This window comes from Anolis sagrei, chromosome 1 (assembly GCF_037176765.1).
Source record: "Anolis sagrei isolate rAnoSag1 chromosome 1, rAnoSag1.mat, whole genome shotgun sequence".
Taxonomy (NCBI): Eukaryota; Metazoa; Chordata; class Lepidosauria; order Squamata; family Dactyloidae; genus Anolis; species Anolis sagrei.
Genome location: NC_090021.1, coordinates 7,805,291 through 7,817,634, shown reverse-complemented (window position 1 = coordinate 7,817,634; position 12,344 = coordinate 7,805,291). Strand labels below are relative to the sequence as shown.

At 43.9% G+C, this 12,344-nt stretch overlaps 1 protein-coding gene across 3 annotated transcripts in view; it reads right to left on the bottom strand.

Annotated features, from left to right (window-relative positions):
* Positions 1 to 12,344, bottom strand: part of EXTL3 (exostosin like glycosyltransferase 3) — a 287,801-nt gene that overhangs the window by 156,157 nt on the left and 119,300 nt on the right. For all 3 annotated transcript variants that reach the window (XM_060754687.2, XM_060754686.2, XM_060754688.2), the window contains exon 2: positions 8,748 to 8,886. The gene's annotated coding sequence lies outside the window, so the exon portion shown is untranslated. The remainder of the gene's footprint in view (positions 1 to 8,747; positions 8,887 to 12,344) is intronic.

Genomic DNA, 12,344 nt, shown 5'->3' with positions numbered 1-12,344 from the left:
CAGTTTATCAGTTCAAATCGTCATCCTAAAAACAGTCCATTGTCGTCCATCTTTCCCAGCAAATCAGTCTATTCTGCAAACGCTTGATCCCACATCCAGGAATTGAGTTTCTTGCGGAAGGTCAGGAGTAAGGGGGCGGATCTGATCTCATTAGGGAGGGAGTTTCACAACCAAGGGGCCACCACGGAGAAGGCCCTGTCTCTCGTCCCCACCAAATGCGACTGCAAAGGTGGTGGGACCGAGAGCAGGGTCTCTTTGGGCAATCTTCCTTGATGGTTTGTAGAGGGAGATACATTTGAACAGGTAAACTGGGCCAGAACCGTTTAAGGCTTTATAGGCTAAAGCCAGCACTTTGAATTGTGCTCGGAGCTAATAGGAAGCCAGTGGATCTGGTGTAACAGAGAAGTTGTACGCTCCCTGTACCCCGCTCCAGTGAGCAACCTTGCTGCCGAGCCGTCTTCAAAGGCAACCCCAATTTTGGGTAGAGTATTCAAATGAAGAAGGACCTACATGCCCTGAAGGCACCATATCCCTTCTGATCTTGGAAGCTAAACAGGGTCCACCTTAGTTAATACTTGGATGGGAGACCACCATCAAATACCTGGCTCTACCAGCTACATTTTAGAGAAAGAAACTTCGAAAACCCGCTCGGAGAATTCCTTGTTTAGAAACTCCTATTTTAAAAAACCTATAAAGTGACCTGAAAGTAAATAAACACAATAATTTTTCAAAACCCCGTGGAAGTATTTAAGATCTCTTATCTGATCCTGCTTCCTAGCACTCGGCTTTGTTTTTCATGCTCTTCCTCGCATCTTTTTTCAAATTCCCTTCCCCGACATAAAGTGGTATTCAAAATACTGTCGAAAAAGCCCAGAGTTCCTTATGTTCCTCCTGTTCAATCAAAAGTGGCTTCAAACAGCGGAAAACATACTGCAAGGAGTGGAGGTCTTTCTCCAAAGTCACTTCATTGCAAGTGTGCAATCCTTGGTTTTTCTGTGCCTTGAGCCTCGGTGTTCTGTTCAAAGGGATGGCGGGCACGCTAAATGCACTAATGAGTCCCAAAGCAGGCAGGAGTTGGAAAAAAGATGGAAAGCATATGGTCTTCCGCGTGAATTCGAGCTCACCGCAGCCCTCAAGATACAGCCAGGCCAGAACACAATGATTCCAGTAGCAGAAGCAATATCAAGCCTGTTGAATATAAATTAGCCCCCTCTCTCCTTGGGGGTGGAATATATATAATCAGAATAACAAGGCCAACAGGCGATGATCAACTCAAGCGTCCTCCATCGTTGACGCTGTTTCCTCCAGCTGTGATGAGAAACGATGCTCCATATCTAAAGTCTCTCTCTCCTGCTTTGCCAGCAAAAGACCTCCCTTTCTTGACACTTGGATTTCCAAAACGTTCCTCAAACAGCCTATTATCTCCACAGCTCCGAGTATAATAACTTTGGATTCAAGTTGTTGGGGTGTCAAGTATAGAAGCAAAGAAGGTGGTACCTCTGAAGCTTCGCTACTCAAAATTACAGTGTGAGACCAGGAAAGGAAGAGAGTCAGTGGTTTCAGTTAGGACTTGACTCATGTCTTGGCCATGGAAATCCTTTGGTGACCTTGGACAAGCCATAGAATCATAGTCAGAAGGGATCCAAGGGTCATCCAGTCCAACCCCATTTTTGTTTTGGTAGACACAATCAAACACTCATAGAATCACAGAATCAAAGAGTTGGAAGAGACCTCATGGGCCATCCAGTCCAAACTCGTTCTGCCAAGAATATTGCATTCAAATCATCCCTGACAGATGGCCATCCAGCCTCTGTTTAAAAGGTTCTAAAGAAGGAGCCTCCACCATACTCCGGGGCAGAGAGTTCCACTGCTGAATGGCTCTCATAGTCAGGAAGTTCTTCCTCATGTTCAGGTGGAATCTCCTTTCTTGTAGTTTGACTCTTGGCAGATGCCCATCCAGAGAAAAAGACTTCCCTGGACTCCCAGGCAGCATATCCCACTGTCAAGCAGCCTGGGATGTTTTTCCTAATGTTTAGGTGGAATCTTTTTTCCGATAATTTGAATCCATTGTGTCTAGGTCTCTGGAGCAGCAGAAATCAAGCTTTCTCTCCCCTCAATGTGACATTCTTTTCAGATTTTTAAACATGGCTCTCACATCCCATCGCAGCCTTCTCTCCTCCAAGGTAAACATGTCCAGCTCCCTAAGCCAAACCTTGTATGACTCAGCTTTCAGGCCTTTGACCATTTGGGTTGCCCTTCTCTGGACTTGTTTCCATCTTGTCCATCTCCTTCTTGAAGTTCTTTGCCCAAAACTGGACACAGGGTTCTTATGCCAGGAGAGTCCTCACCAAAGCAGAAGACAGTGGGACTAGGACTTCCCTCAATCTCGACACTACACTCCTCTTGATACAGCCTAGAATCTCATTGGCTGTTTAATTCCTGTTGATGCATGTTCATCTCATGGTCTACTAAGATTCCTACAAAGTTCTCTGGAAAGTTAGGTTACAATATTTTTTTAAAATACAAATATTGTATATATTTTAATCAAACTAACATGGACTGTAGCATAGGTATTACATTATTTTTCCACATAATCACCATTCAGTTCAACACATTTTGTCATCTGTGGGATGAGTTTTTGATGCCTGTGTCATAGAAGTTTCCATCTGCCTTTTTCAGCCAGTTCCGTCACTTCGATTTTCACCTCATTGTCATCAAAACAATGTTTTCCACCCAGGTGTTTCTTCAATTGAGTGAACAGATGATAGTCACTAGGTGCAATATCAGGGCTGTGAGAGGGGTGGCTTAAAGCATCAACACCAAACGAAGTCAACAACTCTTGTGATGCATGAGCGGTGTGTGGATGCACATTGTTATGAAGGAGACAGACTCCTCCCGTCAGCATCCCACAATGTTTGTTTTGGATGGCTCGGCGAAGTTTCTTCATGGTCTCACAATATATTCCGCACCCATTTTGTCACATGCTGTCTTGACATGACGTTCTCTCCATTAACGAAAACGATTTCACCATGAATCACAGCAGCGTTCATGCCCTTAGCATTTAAGTCGCATATTACAGTGTGAACTTTGCACTTGGAGGGAAATGGAATGAGGACACTCTTCTCTAACCTTCACCACATCACCAGTCGATGAGCTACTGATGACTGGCACTTCTCATTCGCCTCCACTGCTTCCCGCTACACGACAGTGATACCAATTTCCCCCAAGAAAATTCCCCGCGAGAGCTACGTGCCTTGTAACCTTACTTTCCGGATAACCCTCATACAGCATGAACTTCGCACTTGGAGGGAAACGGAATGGGGATGCTCATCTCTCTTCACCACAATGCCAGTTGGTGAGCTACTAACGATTGGCACTGCTCGTACGCTTCCACTGGCTTCCTGCTGCACGGCAGTAATTGCCAACTTCCCATGAGAATATTCCTTATGAGAGCTACGTGCCCTGTAACCTTACTTTCTGGATAACCCTCGTATAGCATGAACTTTGCACTTGGAGGAAAACGGAATGAGGACACTCATTTCTAACCTTCACCACAATGCCAGTCGATGAGCTGCTGACGACTAGCACTGCTCATTCACTTCCGCTGGCTTCCCACTACACTGCAGTGATACCAACTTCCACCAAGAAAATTCCCCACGAGAGCTACGTGCCTTGTAACCTTACTTTCTGGATAACCCTCATACAGCGTGAACTTCGCACTTGGAAACAGAAGAAGGATGCTCATCTCTCTTCACCACAATGCCAGTTGATGAACTGTTGACGACTAGCACTGCTCGTTTTCTTCCACTGGCTTCCTGCTACATGGCAGTGATATCAACTTCCCCTGAGAAAATTCCTTATGAGAGCTACGTGCCTTGGAACCTTACTTTACGGATAACCCTTGAAGGTCCCATTTACATTGACCATTTTCAAGCCAAATGTCGCTCATCCTGTATCAGGGCATTTCACTTTTTCTCTGTTGAAAAATGTACAGTCCATATACTCTCAGCCCCAGGAAACCCAATGTTAGGGATGCTATAATCTGACAACAAACTGAAGCCACACCACAGCATTGGGGATGGAGAGATAGTGAGCAGAACAAGACTGCTTAGGCGATCCCTCATAGTCTGAGGATGGTGGTCCTCCAAGTTCAGTGTTTTGGCGGTGAGTCCGTAGGTGGCTGTGGAGCCCTGTTCTTGATCCGCATGTTCTCCCGCAGTGAGGACATCGGTTTCCGAACAGGGCATAGGGTTACAGCCTGTGCTTGATGGGGTTACACTCCCCCTGAAAGCGCAGGTTCGCAATTTGGGAGTGATCCTGGACTCATCGCTAAGCCTGGAACCCCAGGTCTTGGTGGTGGTCAGGGGAGCTTTCGCACTATTAAAACTTGTGCGCCAGCTGCGCCCGTACCTTGGGAAATCTGACTTGGCCACGGTGGTCCACGCTCTGGTTACATCCCGTATTGACTACTGCAATGCTCTCTAAGTAGGGTTGCCTCTGAAGACTGCCCGGAAGCTGCAATTAGTCCAATGAGCGGCAGCTAGATTACTAACAGGAGCGGGGTACAGGGAGCATACTACTCCTCTGTTGCGCCAGCTCCACTGGCTGCCAAATGGCTTCAGAGCACAATTCAAAGTGCTGGTGTTGAACTATAAATCCCTAAACGACTCCAGCCCAGTTTACCTGTCCGAACGGATTCTCCCCTATGAACCATCAAGTTTGTTAAGATCTTCTGGAGGGGCCCTGCTCTCGGTCCCACCACCCTCGCAATCGCGTCTGGTGGGGACGAGGGACAGGGCCTTCTCGCCCATTGGAACTCTCTGCCATTGGAGATTAGAACTGCCCCTTCCCTCCTGACCTTTAGAAAGTTGGTGAAAACCTGGCTCTGGAATCTGGCATTTGATGAGTGAGTCAATAACTCTTGACCACACGAACGGATGGGGATGAATTGTGATTTTATTCTGACGACTTGGCCTTATGTAATTATATGATTGTATTTTAATGTGTTTTTATATTAGTGTATTATACGATGTGATGTTTTAAACTATTGTGTATAAATCCTCTGCTGTAAACCAGCCTGAGTCCCTCGTCAGAGGTGAGAAGACCGGTATATAAAAGTTCTAAATAAATAAATAAATAAATAAATAAATAATAAATAAATAATTTCCAGGCAAAAGCCAACCCGCACTCTACGTGGGGTTGCCTTTGAAGACTGCTCGGAAACTCCATCTAGTCCAGCGGGAGGCAGCCAGACTACTCACCGGGGCGTCATACAGGGAGCATACCACTGGCTGCCGATCCAGTTCCGAGCACAATTCAAGGTGCCGGTTTTGACCTACAAAACCCTATACGGTTCCGGCCCAGTGTATCTGTACGAATGGATCTCCCTCTACATCCCAACCCGGAGCCTAAGATCCTCTGGGGAGGTCCTGCTCTCGACCCCGCCTCTATCACAAGTGAGATTGGCGGGGACGAGGAGTAGGGCCTTCTGAGTGGTGGCCCCCACCTGTGGAATTCACTCCCCGGGGAAATTAGATCTGCAACATCGTTCCTTTCTTTTCGGAAAAAACTAAAAACATGGATCTGGGACCAGGCATTTGGACAAGCGGGCAGATAAAGAAAGAACTTCGATGATGACTAGGAAATGATAGACGGATTGGATCTATGGAACTCTGGAATAACGAAACGCTGATTATAAAAATGACTTTATATGATGCTTTATATGATGTGTTATGTACTGGCTGTTGACTGTTTTAATTGTGATAACTGTTTTAATTATGTTTTTGTATATTATGTGTAATTTGTATAGGCATCGAATTCTGCCTTTTCTGTAAGCCGCCCTGAGTCCCCCTTCTGGGGTTGAAAAGGGCAGGGTAAAAGTACCAGAAATAAATAAATAAATAAATCCTGGTCGCGGTTGGCTTGATGTGCCTTCCTCTTGGCACATTTCTCCCTTTCACCCTCCATTTGTGCCTCTTCGAATTCTGCAGCACTGCTGGTCACAGCTAACCTCCAGTTAGAACGCTCAAGGGCCAGGGCTTCCCAGTTCTCGGTGACTATGCAGAGAACTATGCAGAGCCCATCTTGAAATCTCTTTCTTTTGGCTTGACTGGTAGAAACATAAACGTGATTCTTGTGAACATCCTTTCTGTTTACTTCTTCCTTCTGTTGCCTTATTTGTCGGAATCACTTTGCAAACCCTCTAAGTGGGAATTCTGTCTTTACAAGCCCATTCCTAACCACCCGGAGTGTATCTTACTGCAGTACCAACAATTAAATAAATGAGAATAGCAGAAGGCTGTTGTAAACAAGCTCTCTCTCTCTCTCTTCTGATCTGGACCATCCACATCTGAGGCCCAGCATGCGCCTGGGAGTATAAACCTGCAGATCAAGGCAATTCTTGTTAGCCTGGCAGTTTGGGGGCAGCAGCCTGACTTCCTCCGCACATCTGGATTCTATGCTGTCCTTCACAGATTTTATTTCCCCCTCCTGTTCAAAGAATTTTGCAAGAGAGCAACAGGACGGAAGCAGAACAACATCCTTTCCCAAATGATCATCAAGAGACACAAACCCAGAGTAAACAATCACTAATGGTATTTGCCTGGTGGCATCGCCCACTGGGAACCCAGAAGCCAACCAGCCAATTAGCAAACTTCGGAGTCTTTGCAGATACTGACAACAGAGCAAATGTGAAGAAAACAGACTGGCATAAAAGTTAATGGAGAAAACTCCGATTTCACCCCTCTCAATGGATAATTGCCACCTCTTCTTCCTTTCATTGTCATATTATTTATTTCACCACTATGTTTGCTCCATCCATGCATCTTCCGAGAATCCTAAATATTCCAAAACATCAAAACATCCGGGCGTCCCCTGGGCAACGTCCTTGCAGACGGCCAATTCTCTCACACCAGAAGCGACTTGTAGTTTCTCAAGTCGCTCCTGACACGACCAATAATAATAATAATTATTATTATTATTATTATTGTTATTATTATGGTGATCAATTGCAGCATTCACACTTGCCTCCAACAGTCAAGAGTTCTTTCTCCTATCCTGAACATTGCAGAGATCTATAAACACCACTTGCCTAGTTTCCAACAGACATCACAAACTCTGAGGACGCCTACCACAGAAGTGGGCGAAACATCAGGAGAAAATGCTTCTGGAACATGGATATACAGCCCGGAAAACTCATAGCAACCCACTCCAAAACTGTCTATACGAGTGGCCGAGATAGTTATGCCTTTGCTTCGCAATGGTTCAAGGCACAAAAACTTGATTTTGTGCACAAAATGATTTAGAACTAGCCATCCCCTGCCATGCATTGCTGTGGCCCAGTCTGTGTATATGTGTTTTGTGTGGGTATATATGTGTGTATGTGTGTGTATATATTTGTGTATATATGTGTGTGTGTGTGTGTGTATATATATATATATATATGTGGATGTTTATATGTGTGTATATATTTGTGTATTTCTGTGTTTATATGTGTACATGCATATTGTGTGTGTGCTTGTCTATATGCATATATGTATGTATGTGGATATGTGTGTGTATATGTGTGTATGTATATGTATGTGTGTGTATGTGTATATGCATATGTGTGTTTGTGCATATATATACATGTGTGTTTATATGTATACATGCATATTGTGTGTGTGCTTGTCTATATGCATATTTGTGTGTACATATGTATGTATGTGGATATGTGTGTGCATGTGTATATGTATGTGTGCATGTATATGTGAATATGTATATGTTCGTATATGTATGTGTGTATATGTGTATAATTGTGTGTGTTTGTGCATATATACACATGTGTGTGTATGAATGCGTGCATGTGTATATGTATATGAGTGTATATGTATATATGGTGTATTTTTCGGGTTTTAAAGTCTGTTCCGATGGAGCTTTGTGTGTGTCTGTGTGCGCATGTGTGTGTGTTTATGGGTAATGGACACTCATTGGACTGTCTGTGTATATGTGTTTTGTGTGTGTATATATGTGTGTGTTTGCGTGTGTGTGTGTGTGTGTGTGTGTGTGTGTATATATATATATATATATATATGGGGGTGTATGTATGTGTGTGTATCTATTTGTGTATTTGTGTGTTTATATGTATGCATGCATATTGTGTGTGTCCTTGTCTATATGCATATTTGTGTGTACATATGTATGTATATGGATATGTGTGTGCATGTGTAGATGTATATATGTTTGTATGGATATGTATGTGTGTATATTTGTATGTGTTTGTGCATATATATACATGTGTGTATGAATGTGTGCATGTGCATATGTATATGAGTGTATGTGTATATGTATATATGGTGTATTTTGGGGGTTTTTAAGTCTGTTCCGCTGGGGTTTGTGTGTGTGTGTGTGCGCATGTGCGTTTGTGTTTATGGGTGATGGACACTCATTGGACTGTTAGGTGTATTGTGTCCAAATTTCGTGTCAATTCGTCCAGTAGTTTTTGAGTTATGTTAATCCCACAAACGAACATTACATTCTTGTTTATATAGATCATATATTTCAAAGAGACTCAAATGCCATGTAGTGTAACCCTATTCTGCCATACAGGAAAAGCACAGTCAAAGCATTCCGGATAGATGACCAAAATGATAAAACTCCTAACAATGCCACAATCCAACTTTCCCCCTTCTTTTTGCACACATAAAGAAAGTAAGGAGTTAAGAAAGCGTTATGGAAAGACGAACCGAAGTGACAATAAGCCACCTTACCTATAGTTCCACGGCCAATGCTGCAGCTCAGAAAAGAAACTCCAAATTACGATGCGGGTCAGTTACTGCTCACAATGAAATGCCTCCCATTCTTGGTCACCAGGAAAGGGTTTCACAGATAGCTTATCGGCCGGAACAGCTGCAAAAGAGTAAAGCAAAAGGAGAAGGGGAGATTACAAGAAGGGCCAGGGGTCACAAGAAGTACAAGAACATGGCACAAATCTCATGGCTTGAAAAGAAATAAAAGCCCAGCAATGTCTCCTTCCAGTGACCCAAATTATTACATACTTTGAAACACAAACCAGGTCACACTTTGGGAGCAACAGTGGGAAAAACAATCCACACAATTCTATTCTTGAAGGCTTTCATGGCCGGAATCACTGGATTGCTGTGAATTTTCCAGGTTGTATGGCTATGTTCCAGAAGCATTCTCTCCTGACGTTTCGCCTGCATCTATGGCAGGCATCCTCAGAGGTCGTAAGGTCTATTGTGAACTAGGACAAGTGGGGTTTATATATCTGTGGAAGGTCCAGGGTGGGAGAAAGAACTCTTGTCTGTTGGAGGCAGGTGTGTTGCAGCTGGCCACACTGATTAGCACTGAATAACAATAACAATAATAATAATAATAATTTATTTACACACCTGGAATATTGTGTCACACCTGGAATATTGTGTCCAATTCTGGGCACCACAATTCAAGAGAGATATTGACAAGCTGAAATGTGTCCAGAGGAGGGCGACTAAAATGATCAAGGGTCTGGAGAACAAGCCCTATGAGGAGCGGCTTAAGGAGCTGGGCATGTTTAGCCTGAAGAAGAGAAGGCTGAGAGGGTATATGATAGCCATGTATAAATAAGTGAGAGGAAGCCACAGGGAGGAGGGAGCAAGCTTGTTTTCTGCTTCCTTGGAGACTAGGACGCAAGGGAACAATGGCTTCAAACTACAAGAGAGGAGATTCCATCTGAACACGAGGAAGAACTTCCTGACTGTGAGAGCCGTTCAGCAGTGGAACTCTCTGCCCCGGAGTGTGGTGGAGGCTCCTTCTTTGGAAGCTTTTAAACAGGGGCTGCATGGCCATCTGTCAGGGGTGATTTGAATGCAACATTCCTGCTTCTTGGCAGAATGGGGTTGGACTGGATGGCCCATGAGGTCTCTTCCAACTCTTTGATTCTATGATTCTATGATTTATACCCCGATCAATCTCCCCCAGGTGACTCGGGGCGGCTTACATAAGGCCATGCCCATCAATACAATAAACACAGTATTACACAAAAACATAAAATGCAAAAACCCCCAATATAATAGACAACACAGCAATATAAAATCAAAACATCAAAACACAAAGAATTTCACTGGCCATATAGCCTGAAAAAACCTACAACAACACAAGGAATTTCACTGGACAGAACCAAATCAAGAATAAAAATTTAAATTATTAAAAGCACTAGGAGATAGGCAATGCAAAATTGTTGTGAATAGCCTTGCAGCTTCAAGGTCTGGCTTCTTACTGCCTGGGGGAATCCTTTGTTGGGAGGTGTTCGCTAGCCTTAGGAGCCCCTGGTGGTGCAAGGGCTAAACCCTTGTGCTGGCAGAAGTACTAACCAAAATGTCGGCGGTTCAAATCCAGGAAGTGGGATGAGCACCCATCTGCCAGCTCCAGCTTCCCATGCAGGGACATGAGAGAGGCCTCCCACAAGGATGGTAAAACATCCAGGTGTTCTCTGGGGAACATCCTTGCAGACAGCCAATTCTCTCACAACAGAAGCAACTTGCAGTTTCTCAACTCACTCCTGACATGCACACACACACACACACACACACACACAAAGCTGTGATTGTTTCCTGTCTGGAATTCCCTTGCTTTCTGAGTATTATTCTTTATTCCAGATAGGAATCAATCAGACTGTGAGAGCCATTCAGCAGTGGAACTCTCTGCCCCGGAGTGTGGTGGAGGCTCCTTCTTTGGAAGCTTTTAAACAGGGGCTGGATGGCCATCTGTCAGGGGTGATTTGAATGCAATATTCCTGCTTCTTGGCAGAATGGGGTTGGACTGGATGGCCCATGAGGTCTCTTCCAACTCTTTGATTCTATGATTCTAGGGGCAGCTAACACCTCCCAACAAAGGATTCCCCAGGCAGTAAAAAGCCAGACCTTGAAGCTGCAAGGCTATTCAATGCTAATCAATGTGGCTAGTTGCAACACACCTGCTTCAAACAGACAAAGAGTTCAGTTCTTGTGGGTTTTTTCGGGCTATATGGCCATGTTCTAGAGGCATTTTCTCCTGACGTTTCGCCTGCATCTATGGCAAGCTTCCTCAGAGGTGAGGTCAAAGAGTTCTTCTTCCACTCTGGACATCCCACAGATATATAAACCCCACTTGTCCTACTTTCCAACAGACCTCACAACGTCTGAGGATACCTGTCATAGATTCAGGCAAAACGTCAGGAGAGAATGCTTCTGGAACCTGGCCAGAAAATCCACAACAACCTAATCTCTGATTTATGGCAACCCTAAAGTGATTTTATCACTGTGCCGTTGTTGTTTTGGAGGGCGGAACTATTTTGTGCAAACCTAAATTGTGCACAAGACATTTTATGTTCCTAAAGTGTATTGAAACACCTCCAACATGGTAAAAAATTGCAAGCATACCAAAGTTAATAGTATACCAGGGAAGCTATTAAGTCAAGGAACATTACCCCCTTTCCATGTATTACACACACACACACACGCATATATATATAATTCTCCACTTTGTTTTTATTACATTGTTCAAACCTCAAAGTGGGAAAATATGGGCATGAGCTCTCAAGGAGACAGAAAACTCCACTAACAATGAACAATTATAGACTGTTGTAGTAATTAGCAGAAAGAAATTAAGCAGAGATGAATGCAAAATTCCACATTTAGGCATCCAAACCAAAGGCACACTCAGAGGATGGGACAGTGGTGTGATGCTGCAGCAAAATCTATATAAATAAAAATGTAATGTTCATTTGTGGGATTAACATAAGTCAAAAACCACTGAACGAGTTGCCGCCAAATGTGGACACAAGACACCTAACAACCCATTGTATGTCCTTCATTCAAAAAAATTGATTTTGTCATTTGGGAGTTGTAGTTGCTGGGATTTATAGTTAACCTATAATCAAAGAGCATTCTGAACTCCACCAGTGATGGAATTGAACCAAACATGGCACACAGGACTCCCATGACCAACAGAAAACACTAGAAGGGTTTGGTGGGCATTGACCTTGAGTTTGGGAGTTGTAGTTAACCTACATCCAGAGAGCACTGTGGACTCAAACAATGATGGATCTGAATCAAACTTGGCACGAATATTCCATATGTCCAACTAGGAAAGAAGAAAGCGCAATAGCCGGGTTGCAGCTAAACGTCAAAAAAGCCAAGATTATGGCAACAAGAATGATTGACAACTGGAAAATAGAGGGAGAAACCGTGGAGGCCGTGACAGACTTTGTATTTCTAGGTGCAAAGATGACTGCAGATGCAGACTGTGGCCAGGAAATCAGAAGACGCTTCCTTCTTGGGAGGAGAGCAATGTCCAGTCTCGATAAAATAGTAAAGAGTAGAGACATC